The sequence below is a fragment of the Lissotriton vulgaris genome, chromosome 6 (genome assembly GCF_964263255.1).
Source record: "Lissotriton vulgaris chromosome 6, aLisVul1.2, whole genome shotgun sequence".
Lineage (NCBI taxonomy): Eukaryota > Metazoa > Chordata > Amphibia > Caudata > Salamandridae > Lissotriton > Lissotriton vulgaris.
In genome coordinates, this window is record NC_141694.1 from 1684978491 (window position 1) to 1685002090 (window position 23600).

General features: G+C 50.1%; 1 non-coding gene across 1 annotated transcript; it reads left to right on the plus strand.

The window, feature by feature from the left end:
* The first annotated feature begins 2313 nt into the window (after nucleotides 1-2313).
* Nucleotides 2314-2601, plus strand: LOC147709315 (signal recognition particle RNA). Its single transcript, XR_015297112.1, has one exon.
* The last annotated feature ends 20999 nt before the right edge of the window (nucleotides 2602-23600 follow it).

Consider the following 23600-nt stretch of genomic DNA (forward strand, 5'->3'; position numbering starts at 1 on the left):
TGCAGCAGGATATCATTCGCCTCACCGAACAAAACCTGGACTTGCAGTTGCACACGGAGGACTTGGAAAACCGCTCCCGTAGAAATAACATTCGTATACGGGCGGTGCCATGGGACGGTGAGGCAGGGGACCTGCGGGGATATGTCCAGGAATTACTCCTCCAAATATTGGATGAAGAGGATACAAAAGAGATTCAGATGGACAGAGTGCATAGGGTAGGGCTGCCCCGGCGCGGAGGGGCCCCCCCCCCCCGATATCCTTGTGTGCGTCCATGATTTCCAGCTTAAGGAGCGGATCCTCCGCAAGGCCAGAACTCTCACGTCGCTGCAATTCCGGGACCACCGCCCCCAACTGTACCAGGATCTGGCGGCCTCTACCCTGCAGAAACGGCGGGAGTTCCGCCCGGTGACTACATTCCTGAGAGAACGGGGCATCGCCTGTTCCTGGGGTCATCCGTTTAGGATCATCTTCCGGTGGCAGAATCGTCTTGCGCAAATCCGCACGCTTCAAGCAGCGAAGGAACTTCTGGGCCTGGAAGATGTGCCGCCCTGACAGGCCGCGACTGCTTCTCCATCTCGGAGGCGCCACCGTTCATCTTCCTGGCAGAGGGTGGGTGCTTCACCTGCCCGACAGCGACCGGACCTCTCTACCAGCTTGCAAGAGCGGGGCAACACTGTGGCGTCGGTGGCATCGGCCACATTGGCCGACACGCAGCAAAGCTCCGGAGCGGCATGACCTCATTATCTTGATGGATCGGCGCCGGAGGGGTTCGGGCCTTCTGGTTGGGGGGTATGAAAGTACTCTTGGAGGAGACACCCTCGACTATGGCCATGGGGGATAGTGTACTAGTCCCTCCGGCTGCTTCCTGGACGGAAGGCCTCCTACGGACTTCGGCCTTCTGGACATGATGAGTACTGTTTTTGCATTTAGATTTTTGTTTCTGCTCTTGCTTTTGGGTGTGTTTCGGTTGGGGCGGGGATGGGAGTTCGGGAGTTCGGGATGTTGGGGGGGACCCGTGACGGTTGGACTGGGGGGACGTTCGATGTGTGGCTGCGGGTGTGCGTGTACATTAGTGTTGTGGATGTCGTTGCATTGGTAGATTGGCGACTGCTGGTCATTGCTTGTGTGGGGGCTGGTCTGGTTGTGGGGAGGGGGACACTTGGCGTGCTGAGAGCAGTTTCTGGGATTTATCTTTGTTATGCCGATTAGTATAGGGACGTGGAATATTAAGGGCATGAATTCACCACAGAAGCGGCAGAAGGTTTTGAAGTATGTAGTGGACCACCACCTTGATGTTGTTGGGCTGCAAGAAACACACTTGGCGCGGAAAGATGAGATGAGGCTCCGCCATAGGGCCTATCCCATTATTTATAGGTCTTCCGCTGCTACGAAACACAGGGGGGTGGCACTCCTCTTCAGAGCTGCATTGCACTTTCAACCTGTGGAGGTCCGTCACGACAAGGAGGGCCGTTGGCTAATGGTTAAAGGTCTTATACAAGGACGATTGTGCACTTTCGTGGTGGTGTATTTGCCCAATGCTGGCCAGAATAAGTATTTGCAGGACCTGTTGGTGAAGGTGGGAGACTTTGCAGAAGGGCACTTGTTCCTGTTGGGGGATTTCAATTTGGTGTGGGACAGGGATCTGGACAGCTCAGGGGGACACAGGGCGGGTACAGGGGTGTTTTCTGGTTCCACACAGCAAGGGGTGGGGGAGCTGGGACTAGTTGATGGCTGGCGTTTTTTTCACCCTACCACGAAGGACTATACATTCTTTTCACACGTGCATCACTCCTATTCCCGCTTGGATTACATCTTCCTTAGTCAGTCCCTTCGTGGGAACGTGCTGGATGCCGCCATTCTTCCGATCTCGGTGTCGGACCACAGTCTCTTGGTGCTTAATCTTCGTTGGTCGCCGCCTGACGCTGCGTGTCGGAAGTGGTATTTTCCAGCGTCGGTGGTCAGGGACGATGTATCTAACCAAGCATTGCGCCTTGCTATTCGTGACTTCTTCGACCTCAATCCTCCGTCGGACACTTCGCTGGCGACCACGTGGGACGCCTTTAAAGCTACGATCAGGGGCACGTGCCTGGGTCTCAACTCGCAGCTTAACACATTGCGGAGGAAGGAACGTGATGCCTTGGAGGCTGAGGTACTCGAGCTCGAGCGGGCTCACAAACTTAACCCCTCGAGAGTGACCCTCCGCCCGTTGACGGCGGTTCGGGGCAAGTTGAAGGCACACTATGCCAATAGGGCCGAGCTTACTCTCCTGCGACTGGGGCGTCAATCATACTCTTGCGGCAACAAGATTGGCAGGCCGGGCGCAGTGGCGCGCGCCTGTAATCCCAGCTACTTGGGAGGCTGAGGCTGCCGGATCGCTTGAGTCCAGGAGTTCTGGGCTGCTGTGTGCTATGCCGATCGGGTGTCCACACTAAGTTCGGCATCGATATGGTGATTCTGTGGAAGCACAGAATAACCAGGTCGCCTAAAGAGAGGTGAATCGGCCCAGGTCGGAAACAAGATTGGCAGACACTTAGCGCGACAATTGCGGGACAGGAGGGAGAGGGAATACGTAGGGGGGATCAGAGACTCCGCGGGAGTGCTACACCACCGCGACGGGGTGAAGGCGGACATTTTTGGATGCTTTTATGCCGACCTGTACACGGGCGACGCCCTGGACGCTGCGTCACAGCGGGAGTTTCTACGTTTGCCGCTACCACAGGTTTCTAGTGAGTGGAACAACTTGTTGGAGGCCCCGATCTCGAGGGAGGAGGTTCTCTCCGCCATCAAAAATTTGAAATTACATAAGGCCCCGGGTCCGGACGGGTACACAGCGGTCTTCTACAAGACGTATGCGACTGAGTTGTGTGACTTTCTGGTTACCCTTTTTAATGATATGGCGACGTCCGGAATGAACGCAGGGACTATGGCAGAGGCGGTGATTACGGTCTTGCCAAAACCGGGGAAGGACCCGGAGCAATGTGCTTCGTTCCGTCCCATAGCCTTGCTTAACATAGATGCGAAGCTTTATTCGGCGATTCTGGCCAGCCGTCTCCAGGACCTGCTTCCGGCGATCATACACCCGGACCAGTCCGGCTTTATTAAGGGCCGCCAGACTCACGACAATACCCGTAGAGTAGTTCACCTTATCGAAAAAGCAGACAGGTTCCGCATCCCGGCTGTATTGGTGGGTCTAGACGCGGAGAAGGCCTTCGATCGAGTGGATTGGGGCTTTCTGTTTCATACGTTGCGAGCATTCGGCTTCTCTGATAGATTCATTACTATGGTGCAGGCAAACTTCTGTAGCCCGCGTTCGAGGGTGGCGGTGAATGGCCACCTGTCGGCCTTTTTTCCACACTCGCGGGGCACCAGACAGGGGTGTCCCCTCTCCCCCTTGTTATTCGCGCTCAGCATTGAGCCCCTAGCAATGGCAGTGAGGGAACATGAAGGTGTGAAGGGCATACCGTTCACGGGAGAGCAACACAAGATTTCCCTCTTCGCGGACGATGTCCTGCTTTCGGTGGCTGATCCTGCTGGTTCTCTACCTTGTGTCCGGGATATTTTGCTTGAATTTGAGGGAGTGGCTGGCTTCAAGGTTAACTATGGCAAGTCTTACATTCTGAATCTGACCTTATCGCAGGCCGATGTTGCTCAGGTGAGGGCGTTGACGCCGTTGGCTTGGGGCTCGGGCTCGATTCTCTATCTGGGAGTTCACCTGACTCCTACAGTGGGTAGGTTATTCGCGGCCAACTTCCCGCCCCTGCTGGCAAAGACGCGGGCGGAATTGGAGAGATGGAAGCCTAAATTCCTGTCCTGGTTAGGTAGGGTGCACGCGATTAAAATGGTCCTCCTCCCCAAATACTTGTATCTCTTCCAGGCCCTGCCTATCCCGCTGGATAACTCTTTCTTTCGGCAACTCAAGACGATGATCTTGAAATTTGTCTGGCAGGGGGGTCGGGCGCGTCTGTCGTTCGCACTCCTGCGCCGGCTGCGATCTGAGGGCGGGGTTGGCCTTCCAGACCTGCACATATTATAAAGCTGCCCAACTGAGGGTCATGGTGGAATGGTCGCAGCAGCTCTCTGAGAAACACTGGCTGCATATGGACCGAAGCGTGGCGGGTCGGTCCATCTGGGATTTAGCCTGGAAGCCGAAGAGAGATCGCCCAGTGAATGCGTACCTCAGTACTCCCACGGGTACTACGCTGAAAGTGTGGGACACTTTGATCGGCGATGAGAGGTGGACGACCTTCCCATCTCCGTTCACTCCATTGCACTTCAACCCGGCCTTCCCGCCGGCGCTTGACGAGGGGCCCTTTGACGCGTGGAGAGAGGGTGGATGCAGGACGCTGCTCCATCTGTTTCATGGCTCTGATCCTCTGACCTTCGCTAATTGCATGCGGGATTACCAGGTGCCGCAAACTGATAAATACAGGCATATCCAATTACTACATTGGGCCACGTCACCGGGAGTGCGGGAGGCAGCCACGAGGCCTCCTTCCAAATTTGAGGCTTTTTTGCTGAAGACGTCCACCATGAAGGGAGCCATCTCCTTCCTATATCAACTGCTGCTTCAATCTGATTTGTCTCCTAGGCCGCGTTATATGGAGCAGTGGGAGGAGATGGTGGGGAGGGATATTACCGATGGTGAATGGTCGGCGCTGTGGAGGGATCTGACCCAATTCAATCACTCGATCCACCTGAGGGAGGCACATTTAAAAACTCTCATGCAGTGGTATATGGTTCCGGCCTGGCTTCATCGTATCTACCCGGCTACCTCAGATAGGTGCTGGAGGGGCTGTGGCCTTCTGGGGGACTTCCGCCACATTTGGTGGGACTGCCCAATCGTCAGACCATTCTGGGATGAGATTCTCTCTCATATCAAGGATATTTTGTGATACCTTATTGACAACTCTTTGGCCTTTGTACTTCTGGGCCTACGGGACCCCGGTCTTGAGCACCAGACACGCGCGGATAAGAAGATTCTATGGCTCTGCTTGGGTGCAGCCAAGCTTACGCTGGCGGCAGCTTGGAAACGGAAGGAGGCACCGGCGATCTCCCTTTGGCATGCAAGACTCTGGAGGCTTCTGAGCCTGGAAAGAATGGCGGACATCTTCCTCGGCAATTACAAAAACTTTAAGCACATATGGGGCCCCTTGGTGTCCTTTCTATCCACTGGTCTGCCTTCAGCGGTTTGCCCAGCATCATTGAGGACCTTACATCTCTTTCAACTTTAGTGTGCATGCTGAATGAATGGGGTGTGTGTGTGTCTCCGTCACGGGGGGTAGATCCCTGCATCATAGAGGTGTGTGCGCAGTGTGTGGTGGCCAACGGTGTCGAAGGCGGCAGAGCGGTCCAGGAGGATGAGGGCCGCTGTCTTGCCGCTGTCGAGTAGGGTTCTGATGTCATCAGTGGCGCCGATGAGGGCGGTCTCAGTATTGTAGTTGCTGCGTAAGCCTGACTGGGAGGGGTCCAGGATGCTGTTGTCTTGTAGGTAGCGGATGAGCTGGGTGTTGACGCTCCTTTCCATGACTTACGCAGGGAACGGAAGCAGGGAGATGGGCTGGAAGTTCTTGAGGTCGCTTGGGTTAGCTTTGGGTTTCTTCTGGAGGGCGTTGATCTCTGTGTGTTTTCAACTCTTCGGGAAGGTAGCGGTCTCGAAGGAGAGGTTGATGTTACGCAGGTGGTTTGCGATGATGCTGACGGCTTTGTTGACGATGTGGTGGGGGAGCGGGTCAGACGGGGAGCCTGAGTGGATGGTGCTCATGGTCCTGGTTATGTCTACGTTGCTCACATTGGTTCAAGTGGTCAGGGGGTCGTGGTTGGTGGGACTCGGGGTGTTCACTGTGGCGGGGTCCGTGGGGTGCGTCCGGGGGGTGAAGTTGTTGTGGATGTCGGTGATCTTGCGGTGGAGGCAGCGAGGGTGTTGCACAGGACTTGTGATGGCGGGATGTTGTATGTGCAGGAGCTTGGGGAGGAGAGCACTTTCATGATGTTGAATAGCTCTTTGCTGTTGTGTGCGTTGTTGTTGAGGCGGTCTTTGAATGAGGCTTTTTTGGTGGTCCTGATGAGGTGTTGATGGTTGCGGATGGCGTCTTTGTGGGCTGGGCGGTTGGCGGGTGTACAGTCGTTGAGCCAGATGTCCTCCAGTTTCTGTCAGGTGCGCTTGGAGGCTAGGAACTCCGGGGTGAATCAGCTGGCACTCTGGCTGGTGTCTCTGTCAGTGGGTTGTTTCATGGGTGCTACGCTGTTGGCGCAGTCCTCCATCCAGAGTCTGAGGGTGCCGGCACCCTCCTCGGGGTCGGTGGGGCTGGTCGGTGGGTTGAGTGCGAGGTGTGTTTCTAGTCATTCCTTGGTGACTTTTCCCCAGCATCGGCGGGGGATCTGTAGGGCGCGGTGGTGGGAGAAGGGTTTCTGGAAGGTGAAGTGGACGCAGTGGGGGTCGGTCCAGGTGAGCTCGGAAGTGTGGCTGAAGGCAACGTGGGGGCTGGCAGTGAAGATGGCGTTGAGCGTGTGAGCGGCGATGTGGGTCGGGGTAGTGACAATCTGTCTCAGTCCAAGGGTGGCGAGGTTGTCGATCGGGGTGGAGGAGTTGCTGTCGTTGTTGTTTTCTATGTGGTAGTTCAGGTCGCCGAGCAGGATGTAGTTGGTGGAGGTCAGGGCGTGCGTGCTGATGAAGTCGGCAATGGAGTTGCAGAATTGGGGAGGTGGGCCTGGTGGTCTGTAGATGAGGGTGCCTCTGAGGGTGGTCTTGGAGTCGGTGTGGATCTTGAAGTGCATGTGTTCGGCGAGGGTGTCGTCGGTGTTTGTGGAGACCTTGATGGTGTTCTTGTGGATTATGGCGATGCCTCCCCCGGCTCCATTGGTGCGGTCTCTGTGCGAGATCTTGTATCCGTCTTGGAGGGCCACTGCGATGTCTGGGGTGGAGCCATAGATCATCCAGGTCTCGGTCAAGAAGGCGACGTCTGGTGGAGTGTGGTGAGCAGGTCCCAGAGTTCGACGGTGTGCTTGCGTACGGAGCGGGTGTTGAGCAGGATGCATAGTAGTTGGTTGTGTTCCCTTGCTGTGGTGGTCTCGGCGTTGTTGTAGCAGGAGAAGTTGCAGTTCTGGCAGGTGAAAGGGCCGTGTGTGCGCTTGGGGGTGGCCTTGTAGCAGTTGGGGGTGCGTCCGTGGTTGAGTGCGATTAGGGTGCTGGCATCGTAGCGGTGGGGTGCGTTGCGTGTGGTGTGAGGACCAGGGGTTCTGACGCTGGGCGCAGTCCAGGCGTGGACGGGTGCAGACGGTAGCGCAGCGGATGCCATTTAAGGGTAGGTGGGGAGGGAGGACCAGCTAGGAGGCGGGAAGCAGGAAAGAGGGCAGCGAATGAGCAGGGGGGCGGGTCCGCAGGGGAGGCAGCGGCGGGAAAAGAAAACAGGAAAAGCGGAGCAAGAGTCAGGAAATGAGTGTCTTGCAGTGTGCTTGTTGCCCGTGCAGACGGGCCTGCCTATGTCATGGAGGTTGTGCAACAGTGGCACAGACAAGCTGCGGCATGCTTTAAGAATAGATGGATGGAGGAGTATCTTGTAGGCGTGTGTGGTGCAGGATCTTGCCACTTGGTGCTGCGTTGTGTCTGGGGATGCAGCAGCAGGAATGAGCGAACACATGACGGCAGAAGGGGTGAGACAACATGCTAAACAAGCACACAAAACCAAGGATTCTGGCAGGGCACAAAGTGACATGTGCATGTGAAGGCTGGAGTGTCTGGTTACCCATGGGTCACCGCGAGCAAAATGTGTGAACAGTCGCCAAAGATCATGGCCACAGGATTAGGCAGCCTAAGGCCAAGCAGGGCACAGGACACACAGTGTCAGCAGGTGTAGCCTGCACGTCGTGTGTATCAAGCTAAACAACACATACACAACCATGTACTTCAGGCACAATATGGTACATTTGCCATTACCAACAGCATGCATGTTGTCACTGTACATGTAAACACATATGAACAATCCTCGTAAACAATGCCATATTGTACGCATGCAGACTGGCAAGAGATGTGCGTTGACAGCAATGAGGCTCAATGTACTGTGGTAAACACACTTACTACACAATAGGATAAAGTGGTTTGTGAGGCCATGCTGCGTTAGCCAATGTACATGCCCAGTGGCATTGCTCTGAAGACAATAACAGTCATGCAATGATGTTACCTCAAATGCTGCTGGAAGATTCTCCACACGACTGCCAGGGACTGTCCGTACCTTTGATCATCAGAGTGGTGCGATGCTGATAGGGTTACATCTCCAAATAGCCCCTTGGTCTGAGTACAAATGACAGACACAAAAGGGAGATCAGGCGAGGGAAGGAGAGGATCGGAACTGCATGGAGGGAGATCTGAAACAAAGGATAACAAGCATAAGAATTCTATTATGTTGTCACAGATTCACAGAATACCTTGGGACCTACACTGTACCAGTCACACCTGTGAAGTGTAACCACTGCCACTGTACCCTATGTGTGATCACAGATTGAGCAATGAGACTAGATCAGATGCTTAAATACCAACACATGAATAGGTAGTACAGTTTATCAGCAAGTGTAACGCTCACAAGGCTGCCACTATGCAATTAGATCCATGCGGCCATCAAATCTTTCACAGTGTATGATTGAGGGTCCTAATCTCAGAAAATGTAATGTATAGCAGTGCTACTTACACAAAGCCAACAATCCTTATTTAGCCCTGTGAATCCGTAAGGGCCATGACGGGAAAGTAGACATCACCCGCAAGAGCCGTTAGCAGCTCCTCCAATGAGGAAGTGAATGGCCTAAACACAAGGAAGCCCCGCAGGAGCCACTCATTGGCTCTTGCAACTGTGCCTCACTATGCTAAACTTGACAAGCAGGTGGGACCAAACTCAACAGCGAGTAATGAGGGACAAAGCCACAAAAATAAGCCTGCCGTGACCATGAGATGCTGCACGGCAAAAGATAATCCTGTGAATAACCTCACTCGACTGGTGACACAGAGATTTTACATTTGCTACAGCCCAACGCTGTGATGACATCAGCGCAACATACCTGGCATCATGGGAATGGAAAGTTAACATCAACTCACAGAGAAAGCTAGCGAAGCAGGGTTCTCCACTGGCACTGAGGTAACGGCATGACAGTGACATGACATACTGGCACAACGGGCAATGCATCCATGCAAACAGACTCACAGGGCAGTTGAATGAACATGTGGGACATACACTGGCCCACACCTACACAGCATGGTTTTTGGTAAATCAAACTGTACTGGACCACAAGGTTGAGTGGATGATCCGGACATCCTGCTGCACACAGTGAGGCTGCAATTCCATGCAGAGGCCGTGGTTGTGATGTCCCACACAATGTCAAGCCGTGGTATTTGCAATGTGTCAGGGTCAAGGTTTACACACATTGATGCATTCACCAGAGTCAAAACTCAACTACAGATGACTGTCAAGAAGGGTGACTGTCCTGTCATGGGAGTATGGCAACATGAAATTAGATACATGGTAATATTACATGTATGTATGGTCCAACAACATGCGCATGAACATTTTCCACACATTTGAAAACATACCAACACAAAACAGCCTGTTTGTAATCCTTACCCAAACTGACATTTCAACATGTCTGTGCATGTATTGCTGATTCGGCTGACGTTGCTATCTTCATGAGGAATAGCAGGAGGACTAAGATAACACCAATGGGCAACAGGCAGGGCAACCTGGGAATGACAGTAACACAAGGGGTCACGTTCAGAATAATTCCATTAAGACATGGTCATTTATAGTACACTACGAATGTAGTACACTTGTGCATTCCATGTTCACACATTGCACGTATGTGTGTGGCATCACATCAGTACTTGTGTGACACTGCACAACAAAAAACAAAGTGACATTGCATACAGTCAGCTGGACACACAGTATGCTACACATGCTACTCTATGGTACAAGCTTGCACAATATTTTACTAGGACTCACCATCATGAGAAGAAGTTGCGTATGAGCTGACTCCGGATATCATCCTCCTCCTCCTCCTCATCGCTTGCATCCTGGCCAAGGCCCTCATCCTCAACGGGTGGATGTTCCAGCTCATCAGGATCGAGGATTAGTGGCACGGCCTTCTCAACTGCCATGTTGTGCAGCATGCAGCACACAACAAAGATGTTACACACCTTGAGCGAGGCGTATGGGAGGGATCCACCAGTCTTGTCGAGGCACCTGAACCGGCTCTTCAGGAGTCCAAACGTTCTCTCTATGACTCGCTTGGTCTGCCCGTGTGCATTGTTGTACCGCTGGTCTGCAGCTGTTCTGGGGTTGCGGAGCGGAGTCATGAGACACGGCTTGTAGGGATATCCTGCGTCTCCTACAAATTGACATAATGACAATGAGTGTGTAATGTGATGCCTTCAGAGAAATACATAATATTTAGACAAACATCAGGAACAAAGTTCACCCACCATCAAGACATGCCTGATGGTTGCGCAGCAGCAGCATCATCTGTGGTACCCTGCTACGCCTCATGATGAATGCATTGTAGCACGATCTTGGAAAACGTGCACAAACATGTGAAATCAGCATGTTAGCAAGACACACCACCAGGGCATTTATGGAGTGGTAATGTTTCCTGTTGTGGTAGGCCTGCTCCTGAGCTTGTGGTGGCACCAAAGAAACATGTGTTCCATCAATGGACCCAATTACATGTGGCATTCTACCCAGGGCATAGAAATCACCCTTGACACCTGTCAACTCTTCTGGAGTAGGGAATTTGATGAATTCATCAATGTGACTCAACAAAGCAGCTAACACATCACGTAGTACACGGCTGAACATGGTCTGGGACATCCCCCCCACATCGGCTATGGTAAATTGGAACCTACCTGTGGCAAAGAAATGTAGGGCTGCCATCACCTTTACCTTGGGTGTCAGCGCAGTTGAATACCTGTGTCGTGGTAGGAGATGTGGTTCCAGCCTGTCCGTCAAGTCCTGAATCAACTATTGTGAAGTAAACTCTACACATGATTAGTTGTATATAAATGAAATGTTTCTTATGAATACAGCTGCTCTATTTACATCAAAAACATCCATCACTTTAATATAAAATGTGTCTCTCTCTCTTTTTTAATTTATAGAAAAAATTAGACCTAGACCTAGGGTTTCAATGTAAATGATGTACACATTTATATAACAATACAATATTACAAATTGTGACATGGGCCTTTTTTATATGTCTTTCAGTGTTATTTATTTTTTTGTCCTGTTGCAAATGACGGACTCCTGAAGAAGGCAATAGCCGAAACGCGCGTAGAGCTTCCATCCACCGCTTTGCTAACTCCACTAGCCCATCTTTACAACTAAGTCATTTGGGTTTTTCTTCTTCTTTTTTCTTTTTTTGACTTGTGTTTGTACTCTCTGTATTATAAAATGTGTGTTACCGACTAATTTATTGAACACATGTATTTTTAAACTGGAAATCACCAAAAAAAATGAAGAAAATAAGATAAATAAATTATAAACACTATTCTGTTTACACAAATCATGTTTGGTCTCTATCAATAATGTTTACATGTCACAATATTTAAGAGAATTTACTGTATGCACCCCCTAGGTTTTGGCTTGTAAATGACTGTTTTTCACTACTGTTCTGTTTTCCAAAAATAGGAGATGTGGTTCCAGCCTGTCCGTCAAGTCCTGAATCAACTGTTGGGTGAATCGGTATTGGCGGATGCAATCACGTTCCCTCATGGCATCCAAGTCTGGCAACGGCCTTGGCAGAGGGGGTGCCCTGCACGACATGTTTGTGGAAAAGGGTGTACAACTGTCAGCCAACATTTATTACAATGTACATAGCACAAGCAAGAATGCTTCAACACATCAAATCACCATTGAGTCTGGCATGGGCTGTACATCAAGGACACATATGCCAGCTGGCTGGCACTCCTCTATTAGAACTTATGCACCTGTTGTATGTGAAATGGACGTGACATGCACACTAATGATCTGCTGGGCTGGTCTGAGTGAGCAGGACAATGTATCACATCTGTGGCACACGTCACGTGACCTGATTGAGAAGGATGTCAACACATCCAGCCAGCTGACTGCAAGGCACACACCCACGTGACATTTGCCATCAATTGCAAAAATCTCAGTCCCAAATTTCAGTCCCCCCACCGTACTGAAATTGGTAGCAGAACCAGTTATATCTACCCTGACAAAGATCATTAATAGAATTCTCTTAGAGGGCTACTTTCCTAAAGCCTGGAAAACGGCATCAATGTTGACTCTGCTCAAGAAACCAAAACTTAACCCCACGGATGTCAATAATTTTAGGCCAATTTCTAGACTACCACTTCCCGCTAAAATTATTGAAAAATGTATTAATACCCAACTTAGTCAATTTCTGGAGGAGGGTCATAAATTGGACCCTACGCAGTACGGCTTTAGAGGGAATCACAGTACTGAATCGGCTCTCATTAAACCTACGGAGGAAATAAGAGCCACTCTCGATCAGGGAGGTAATGGAGCCCTGATCATGTTGGACCTCTCGGCGGCGTTTGACACTGTCCATCATAATCTATTGATGGACCGGCTCCAGCAGATTGGTGTTACAAGCGTGGCTTGGAAGCTGATCAAATCTTTCCTAACAGAGAGAGAGCAGACAGTTTCGCTCAGCAACTTTACTGCTAAGCCATTCTCTCTTCCCTGTGGAGTTCCGCAGGGGTCATCGATGAGCCCCACTCTTTTTAAGGTATATGTTTCTCACTTTTCTCCCCTTATTGGCTCTTTTGGACTCAAGCTGACCTCTTATGCTGACGATACTCAGATAGTGGTCTCCATGCTTCAAAAGGATACTCGGGAGCCAGGAAGGCGCGTTCATGACTGCATGACAGCTGTAGGGGGCTGGATGGCCCAAAATTGCCTAAAACTTAACTCGGCCAAAACAGAGGTGATCCTCTTCGGAAATAATCCTCAATTTTGGACACCAGCCTGGTGGCCAGATCCTCTTGGCCCTCTCCCAACACCAGTTAGGAAAGTGAGGAACTTAGGGTTCATTATTGACAACAAACTAACCCACAAAGACCAAGCCAACTCAGTTGTCTCTACAACCTCTTACATCTTAAAGTCATGCAAAAAAATACTGGACTTTCTCCCTGTAGCAAGTCAAACAAGCATTGGAAATGCAATAGGTCTCGCAGTAGTAAAGTTTGAGCTATAGGTATTATTTATTTTTTTGTTTTTTATTTATGTGTTGTTTTTTCTAAATAGCTAAATTAATAGCTTTCTTCTTTACAAAGCCAATAGTTATAATTTTTGTAAATGTGACACCTCTAGCATTTGTAAAGCAACATGTTTTGTATTAACGGGACTTATATGTGACTTATATGTATTGATATAAAAAAAATCAATGGCTTTAAAAAACAATTAATAATTAATACGTAAATAAAATGGATTTTTTTTTATATTGCCAATAGCTTAAAGTTTATTAAATATATTTAGTGAAGATGCTGTGGTTGCGCTGAGTGAGGGTGAGAGTGAGTGAGGGTGAGGGTGAGTGAGGGGTTGAGGGTGAGTGAGGGTGAGGGGTTGAGGGTGAGTGAGTGAGGGTGAGGGGTTGAGGGTGAGTGAGGGTGGGTGAGGGTGAGTGAGGGTGAGTGAGGGTGATTGAGGGTGAGTGAGGGTGAGGGGTTGAGGGTGAGTGAGGGTGAGGGTGGGTGAGTGAGGGTGAGGGTGAGTGAGGTTGAGGGTGAGTGAGGGTGAGGGGTTGAGGGTGAGTGAGGGTGAGGGATTGAGGGTGAGGGGTTGAGGGTGAGTGAGGGTGAGGGGTTGAGGGTGAGTGAGGGTGAGGGTGAGTGAGGATGAGGTGTTGAGGGTGAGTGAGGGTGAGGGGTTGAGGGTGAGTGAGGGTGAGGGGTTGAGGGTGAGTGAGGGTGAGGGGTTGAGGGTGAGTGAGGGTGAGTGAGGGTGAGTGAGGGTGAGGGTGAGTGAGGGTGAGTGAGGGTGAGGGTGAGTGAGGGTGAGGGGTTGAGGGTGAGTGAGGGTGAGTGAGGGTGAGGGGTTGAGGGTGAGTGAGGGTGAGGGGTTGAGGGTGTCTAAGGTCTCATCTGCATAACAACGATCTGATCAATACAGTGTTTAAAGATGGCTCCTATTGGTTTAATCAAGGGCAGCTGTACAGCTCTATCGGGTCAGAGTTTCCAGGGAGTTGTTGTGTGCGTTTGTGACTGAATTCAGTGTACGCTGGGCCCTTACTGTTTGTCTCCTTACAAGTGACTGAATAGCCAGGTATTGCACATTCACAATGTCCGTGGTTTATGTTCAGAGCTGTGTCTTAATGGCTGCTGTTGTAAGAGGTCATTTGTGGTGCTCTGTTCAGGCCCACGCCATTATTTATTTCTGCCCTTTCGTAATACCCTGAATATACATACCCCTGGCATTGTCTGTCATATTATTGCTTCCGAACATTATTCAGTTTATCACTGGAATACCCGAGTAAAGGAATGCAGCACTCTTCCTATGTTCTTTCTTTGTGGACACCGATGTAAAATTAACCTCTTTAGAAATCAGGATTTGCATCCCCAAAATATATTTGAGAATCACATCTCGGCACATTTATCCTAAAAGCAGAACGTTTTAAAAGGCCATGGTTGTTGACCTAAATATGAACCCCCAAAAATGCTAATGTTCTGCTAAGCATCGCAGAGGTCATGCATGCCGCAGAGTTAAATGGCAGACTAACGTTGAACTAATGAAATGAGTACCACTGGTGTCGGTGAGAACACGTGATATGCCACAGCTGCTCAGTGTGCGGTCAGTACGCTACTTAAATGGTCATTGGTATATTAATGGACCCAAAAAAATCAGTGTGCGGGTAATATAATTAAGGGTGTGCACGTGCGTGTTTGAGGTGGTTTCGTGCAATTGTTGCAGAATGGATTCTGAACCAAATCACCTCGTAGTCTCAAACTTTGACATTTACATAGCGCCCAGCTGTCAGAAGCGCTGCCTAAAGCTGCAACTGCAGCGCTTTAGGAAGGCATTCAGATTACATTTTGTACCAACAGGATGTCAGCATTTTACTTTGCGAGAGCACGCTAGAGAACAGAAACAGCAACAACATTGGCGGTTCAAAGGCTAGACTCCTTAATCCGAAATATGTTCCACTGGCTATGGGTTCCAGCAACAGAAAGGCAGCGCCATTTCTCGCGCCAGTAGTGGCACGCAGCCGCTGGGGTGACCGCAGCTCACACAAAGTAGGGGCTGGCATTCCTGGGATGCCAAAGATCTGAGGTGGGGGAGGGAGAGGTGAAAGGCTTCACAGATTTGTTCAACAAGGAAGTAATAAACAATGCGCGACGTCGGGAACTGCGGGCGAGCTCTTTTTGTGTGCATATAAAGTGTCAAATAAAGCGACTGCCAAGGTAGCTGTAGCCAAGGCGTGGAACGGCCGCCATTGTCCCGGGCTGATTGGAATGGAAAGTGAAATGTTTCAGGAAAGCATGTCGTGCCTGCATAGAAGAAGCTCATTAAAGACAAGACGGAGGGAAGAGAGGGGAGGGGGGAGGAGAAATGCGACACGGCGGGAAGGGGAGGGGGCGGAGCGGGTAAAAGAAACAAACAAGACGGAGGGAAGAGAGGGGAGGGGGAGGAGAAATGCGACACGGCGGGAAGGGGAGGGGGCGGAGCGGGTAAAACAAGACGGACGTGCACGCGCTTTTAAGCTCAATGCGCATGCGCATTGAGCTTAAAAGTCACGGGCACTGCAAGGAATCGCCACGATTCCTTGCAGTGGATAAAGAGTGGATAAGCCCCCATAGTCTCGCTTGCTCGATGCGCATGCGCATCGACAGGCGAGACCTAAAAACGGTTGTTACTGCTTTAGCAATGTCCAGGCTGGACTACTGCAATGGCCTTTACGTCAACGCACAGGAAGGTCTCCTAAGGAAACTGCAACTCCTACAAAATGCAGCCGCCAGACTGCTACCTGGCGTTCCAAAACACAAATCCATCTCAGCAGAAATAAAAAAAACTGCACTGGCTGCCAGTTAAGAAACAAGTCTTGTTTAAGGCGCTGTGTATAACTCATAAACACTACATTCCATGGGTCCACAATACCTGACCCAAAATATAAAATGGTATGTCCCGTCCAGGTCTTTGCGCTCCTCAGAGGCTAAACTGATCCGCATTCCATTGGCAAAGAAAGCCAATTGGGGTGGCAGAAGCTTCTTTCAGGGCGCGGCCAAGGCCTGGAATGACCTTCCACTCTCCCTAGAAGCACAACAGAGCTGATCGTCTTCAGAAAATCCCTAAAAACCTGGCTGCTCATTGCTTAAGCACTAGGCATTTCCACCTCCACCCTAGGGGAACATCACTGTTAGCGCCAGGACGTCCTTGGGCAACAGTGCGCTCTACAAATATCATTAACATTAACATCTGTAATATTGTGAATGAGGTGTGCATTTAACTAAACTACACCATAGCCATTATCTGAATGCAGACCTGTATGTTTGGGGACAAAAGTTCTATGATGCCATCACACACATGAGCAGTTTAAATGGCCCTGTGGCATGGTGTGCGTACATGGGGAAACCCTTGCAATCAGGGCACAGACCCATCATAGATGCACCTACAGCAGATTAGGAATACGGGATACAAACAGCATGCCTAATCTTTCACATGGAACACACATTACATTGTCACACAGGGTCAACTGGGCGTCAATTTTACAAGTGAGACAGTGCCCCTGTCCCTGGCATCATGTGACAGATGCTGTACTGAATAGTGTGCCATCCCAGTGTTGATGTGCATCACAACATGTTTATGAGGTTACTTATGTGACAAGTGTAAAGGACATGTGACCCACATAGTGCCTCATCACAAATGACATGTCTCAACAGCTCATTACACCTCAACTGTGGCACATGATCACATGCCCTGTGCTATATCACGGTCTGCCACACCTAGGGCCTGCTGATGTGAGGATGCCATGCCAATATATACATCGACATCCTCATTCTGACCTTACACCTACATACCTGCCATGTGTTTTCCTGGTATCACTATTGCAATGGTCACATGCGTGAGCTCGTAAAACGCACCGTACACATGCATTCACTAGAGCATGTCAAACGCCCAGTACCCCAATAGTACGTGCGTGTGTACGGGTCGTTTCACAATTGCATTCGAGCCATACGTGAGCGGAGTGTACCCCAATAGTACGTCCGTGTGTACGGGTCGTTTCACAATTGCATTTGAGCCATACGCGAGTGGAGCGTACCCCAATAGTACGTGCTTGTGTACGGGTCGTTTCACAATTGCATTCGACCCATACGCGAGCGGAGCGTACCCAAATAGTACATGCGTGTGTACGGGTCGTTTCACAATTGCATTCGAGCCATACGCGAGCGGAGCGTACCCCAATAGTACATGCATGTGTACGGGTTGTTGCACAATTGCATCGAGCCATACGCGAGCGGAGCGTACCCAGCCATTGCGTGTGTGTGTGCGCAGGGCCGGCCTTAGGCATGTGCAAGCTGTGCACCTGCACAGGGCCACCAAACCCCAGGGACCACCACACCAATATATATCCTTAATATATTTATCCTCTGAGGATGGATACATATTTGTGTGGTGGCCCCTGGCAGGGATTTGGTGGCCTCCGGCTCAGTTCCACTTCTAAACACCCTGACCCCAGCCCCCCCCCCCTCTTTACTGGCCTCCGCGCTCTGCCCCACCCGGACCCCCTCTTCCGGAGCCCCCTGCCTACCCTCCCTGCCCAGGGCCACCATGACCCTAGAGCCGCCCCTGGTGTGCGGGACTTTTCACTATTGAATAAGTTGCCTTCGCGACGGAAAAACGCACCGTACTTGTGTGGGGATCCCAGGAAATACATAGGGAACATCTAGGGGACGAGTAGAATGCCCAGAATGCAGGCTAGTTGTCAAGGAAACAGAGATTTGAGTGTGTTCTACAGGTGTTCTGAAAAATTCAGTTGGGCAAAACTATACAATGTCGCAAAATTTGTTGTGGTGCTCAAGCTCAATTTTTAAACCATGCAAATGTGTGTCATAGCCTTATGTGTAATGGGATTGGATGAAACACAGGATGCAAAGTTATCTGGCCTATCACACTGTACTCCTTGGACTGATAACCCCTAAGCAGCACTGATTTAAGGCTGCATGTAGCTGTGAGAGGGCCCTTGCCTGCACAACATTGGAGTGGACCACACTGCTGCTGTCTCTGCATTCCCTGGACCCTGATTCTGCTGAGCATGGAGAGGGCACCTGCATTAAGTGAGGAGGAGAACAAGGCCCTGCTGGATGCCCTCCTGGCAAACTACAGCAAACTGTATGGGAGAGCAGGAGAGCAGGGGAGCAGGTGAGTGATGACTGCACTACCTTGGACTGTGCACCTTTGTGTGTGTAACACTACAGCCATTGTGTATTTATCGAACAGAGATGCAATGTTGTTTGGAGTGAGTACAGGGTGTGTACATTGTGGTATCTCCCATGCAGTGAATGATGTGGTTAAATAGTATTTACTGCTTACCTGCATTGTGCTAACTGTGACATTTAATGCAATGTGAATCACACTTTCTGCTGTGCCACACCTTGCATGTTTTTTGGCAAGATTTACTGAGGTATAACAGTGTTCCCCCAGAGTGACAGATGAATGTACTCACTGTTGATGATTGTTTTTCATGACCTGTGTGGATGTTGGACAAATGCATGCTTTAAAGTCATGGACATTGAAGAGTGTGATTGTTCTTTGTCACCTGGCTAATTGTGTATGTGATGTTTTGAAACACTGATGCATGGCGTATGCCACAGCTGTACCCTTCTGATGTGACAAGTATGCAGTGCCGTGTGCATGACTTGGACAGTTAGCATGACGCCTATGTCACATCTTTGTAAAGTGTGACATGTGCAAAATGATGTTGTATACACTGTTGACAATGACAAGCAAATGATTTGTGCCAGGGTGTGCATGTGTGGTCTGCTGGAGGTTCTTAGGTGTAGTGGGATATGTGACAGCATGTCACGTGCTGTCCACCACCCTGAAGTAGTGTATCTTGTTCAGTGTGTGCCATGCTCAGTGAGTGGTTTCAACCCCTTATGGCATCTGTTGCCTTTCAAAGGCATGTAGTGCATTGGTATTTGCTCATGGGCCACATTCACATGGACAATGATGCAAGTCCGGTCAGCATCCTATGCCCTGTTGTCATCGTCAATGTGGTGCAAGTGTGTGTCTTTGGGACATGGACCAGGTGTACTGATGTTGTTTCACTTTATCTTCCAGACAGGTATCTGCCTATGGGAAGGGGGAGATCTGGCTGGACATAGCCAGGGCTGTCAGGAGTGAGGGGGGTCCTTGCCCGAGGATCCGTAACATCAGGAAGAGGTGGCAGGACATCCGGTGCTGGACGCGCCGTATCCCCCAGGTCCAGCTGAAGCTTGAAGCTCCACGCCGGCATGGCGGCACCCGTCACCTCACCCCCCACATGCTCAGGGTCCTGGAAGTGGTTTTCCCAGACCTCCATAGGCAGTTGCAAGAGGGACAGCAACATGTTTGTTGTCATGTGTGTCACATGCTACCTACAGTGCTCAGAATCCTGGTAACACTCCCACAGTTGGGGTGGTGTGGTCAGACAAGCAATTTATGCATTGTCATTTCGATGACCCATATTCAGCTGATGCTCTTTTACATCCCTTCCCCTCCTCCACATGTGTCACTAAGCATGGGCGGAAAATCCGTTACGCTCGCGGATTTTGCGGATTTTCGGGAAATCCGCAATCCGCGAGATTTGCGGATTTCCCGCAAAATCCGCAAATTCGCACGCAGCGGATTTTTTTGGCGGCGCGCGGCGTTGGTGATACAATTTTTGCGGCGCGCGGCGTTTATCATCGTTTGCCGAGTTGTTTTTTTCGATAGTTTGCGAGTGCTGCGCCATTTTGGATCTTGCTGTGTGATCCCGCGGGAATTGGCGAGCGCGATTACGTCATCGCGGCTTGCCAGCGATAGTTTGTCAACGCGAGTACGGCGAGATCACGTCTCGCGGTACTTCGCAATTGCGAGCTTTGAGATGCGGCGAGCGAAAATATAAATTTGCAATTCTGCACAAGAAATCCACCAGCAAGCAGCATAAACCTTCTAGAAATGATGATTTTTATCTGAATAACTCCTTAGTTTGACATTTGCCTGCACTTTTTTAGCGAGGAGTCCATTTTGGGGAGGGGGGCAGGGGGGTGGGAGGAAGGAAGTGCCCCACAGTCTTCAACTTCCTGTTCCTGTTCAGCAGGCTCCTCCCAGTGCTTTGTCCATCTCCTGGTCACTTTTCATTTGGGTCTGGAGCTGGAAGGATTACTTTTTGTGGATGCTGCTGGATATTTGGATTTGAGGCCTTTTTGACTTTCTTTGGATCACTGTTGGATTAGAAATTTTACAAGTAAGTTTGTTTGGGGCAATACAGTTGCTGCAATTAAAATTTTGGAATTTTCGATTTTTGGGCTGTTTTGGGGCCTTTTGCCCAGGGGTACTCTGGTGGGTGGACTGAGTCTTTCTGTGGGGTGTCTTGAATTTAAACATCATGGAGGGGCTGGATGGCTTGGGATTGTGCTTATTTTTCAGTGATTTTCGTTTTTTTGGGCTGTACTTGTGGCCTTTTCACCAGGGGTAGTGAGTGTTGCATGGGCCTAGTCTTTCTGTGGGCTGTCTTGAACTTTAACATCATGGAGGGCATGGATGGAATGGGATTGTGCTGATTTTGCAGTGTTTTTCGATTTTTGGGGGTGTTCATGGGGAGGGAAATGCCATGTGGCTGGTGGCCATTTTGAGTGCAGCTACAGGCACTGGCCATGTGCTGGCAGGCAAGTGGCCATTTTGAATGCAGGCTTTGTTGTTAGGCCTCCAACCATTTTGCCTACTTTTCAACCTTTATTTATGCCCAGGGGTAGTGAGTCTTGCATGGGCCTAGTCTTTCTGTGGGTTGTCTTGAATTTAAACATCATGGAGGCCATGGATGGAATGGGATTGTGCTGATTTTGCAGTGTTTTTCGATTTTTGGGGGTGTTCATGGGGAGGGACATGCCATGTGGCTGGTGGCCATTTTGAGTGCAGCTACAGGCACTGGCCATGTGCTAGCAGGCAAGTGGCCATTTTGAATGCAGGCTTTGTTGTTAGGCCTCCAACCAGTTTGCCTACTTTTCAACCTTTATTTATGCCCAGGGGTAGTGAGTCTTGCATGGGCCTAGTCTTTCTGTGGGTTGTCTTGAATTTAAACATCATGGAGGCCATGGATGGAATGGGATTGTGCTGATTTTGCAGTGTTTTTCGATTTTTGGGGGTGTTCATGGGGAGGGACATGCCATGTGGCTGGTGGCCATTTTGAGTGCAGCTACAGGCACTGGCCATGTGCTGGCAGGCAAGTGGCCATTTTGAATGCAGGCTTTGTTGTTAGGCCTCCAACCATTTTGCCTACTTTTCAACCTTTATTTATGCCCAGGGGTAGTGAGTCTTGCATGGGCCTAGTCTTTCTGTGGGTTGTCTTGAATTTAAACATCATGGAGGCCATGGATGGAATGGGATTGTGCTGATTTTTCTGTGTTTTTCGATTTTTGACCTGTTGTTGGGGCCTTGACCAGGGGTAGTGAGTGGTGCATGGGCCTAGTCTTTCTGTGGGGTGTCTTGAATTTAAACATCATGGAGGGCATGGATGGAATGGGATTGTGCTGATTTTGCAGTGTTTTTCGATTTTTGGGGGTGTTCATGGGGACAGGCCATGTGGGTGGGGGCCATTTTGAGTGCTGGTACAGGCAGGCCCTGGCCATGTGCTAGGAGGCAAGTGGCCATTTTGAATGCAGGCTTTGTTGTTAGGCCTCCAACCATTTTGCCTACTTTTCAACCTTTATTTATGCCCAGGGGTAGTGAGTCTTGCATGGGCCTAGTCTTTCTGTGGGTTGTCTTGAATTTAAACATCATGGAGGGCATGGATGGAATGGGATTGTGCAGATTTTTCAGTGTTTTTCGATTTTTGGGGGTGTTCATGGGGAGGGACATGCCATGTGGCTGGTGGCCATTTTGAGTGCAGCTACAGGCACTGGCCATGTGCTGGCACTGGCAGGCAAGTGGCCATTTTGAATGCAGGCTTTGTTGTTAGGCCTCCAACCATTTTGCCTACTTTTCAACCTTTATTTATGCCCAGGGGTAGTGAGTCTTGCATGGGCCTAGTCTTTCTGTGGGTTGTCTTGAATTTAAACATCATGGAGGCCATGGATGGAATGGGATTGTACAGATTTTTCAGTGATTTTCGTTTTTTGGGCCTGTACTTGTGGCCTTTTCACCAGGGGTATTTGAGTCTAGCATGGGCCTAGTCTTTCTGTGGGCTGTCTTCAACTTAAACATCATGGAGGGCATGGATTGAATGGGATTGTGCTGATTTTTCTGTGTTTTTCGATTTTTGACCTGTTGTTGGGGCCTTGACCAGGGGTAGTGAGTGGTGCATGGGCCTAGTCTTTCTGTGGGGTGTCTTGAATTTAAACATCATGGAGGGCATGGATGGAATGGGATTGTGCTGATTTTGCAGTGTTTTTCGATTTTTGGGGGTGTTCATGGGGACAGGCCATGTGGGTGGGGGCCATTTTGAGTGCTGGTACAGGCAGGCCCTGGCCATGTGCTAGGAGGCAAGTGGCCATTTTGAATGCAGGCTTTGTTGTTAGGCCTCCAACCATTTTGCCTACTTTTCAACCTTTATTTATGCCCAGGGGTACTAGTGAGTCTTGCATGGGCCTAGTCTTTCTGTGGGTTGTCTTGAATTTAAACATTATGGAGGGCATGGATGGATTGGGATTGTGCTGATTTTGCAGTGTTTTTCGATTTTTTTTGTGCTCTATAACTGAACTGATGTTCCTCTGTCTTCCATTTTTTTTAGGTGCACAAGACTCAAGAGAACCACCAGTGCCAGGAAGAAGTCCTGCAGCGGTGTGTGTGTGCAGCATAACGTCACGCGACGTCACGTCTGGCCTCAGACAACTCTACAATTCGTGCAACTGCGGCCTGCTGTCTGACCTGCTCTGAAGAAGATGGCCCCGCCCCCAAAGAAAGTTCTCCGTAGCTCCTCTAGCAAGAAAGTTGCTAGTAAGGAGCAGAAGAAGCAAGTTACCAAGGAGGCTGGTGTGCCACCCGCCACGTTTTTTGGGAGCAAAAAAAAAAGTACGCCTGCAGCAGCAGGTTCTGCTGGGGACCAAGCTGGGAGCAGCACCCCTGCTCCATTGGGTTCAGTGCCTCCACCACCACGCCAACTTAAGTCAAAGCCCTTGAGTGCTTCAGAGGCAGTCAGTGTACTTCTCCAATCACCATCGACCAGTGATGTTGGCTCATTGCAAGAAAGTAGCAGCAATGTCCCTGAATCAACACAGGTTGTTGTAACTCATCTGACAAGTGTTGAACAACAACAGCCGCAACAACAACACCATGTGCAAGTACACGCCCAAGTACATGTGGAAGGAGAGGCAGCAAAAGGAGATGCGCAAGCAAAGGTGCATGGAGGTTCACAAGTGCCCACAATAGTTGTTCCTCCCGAAGTAGGGGCACATCAGGAAATCGACA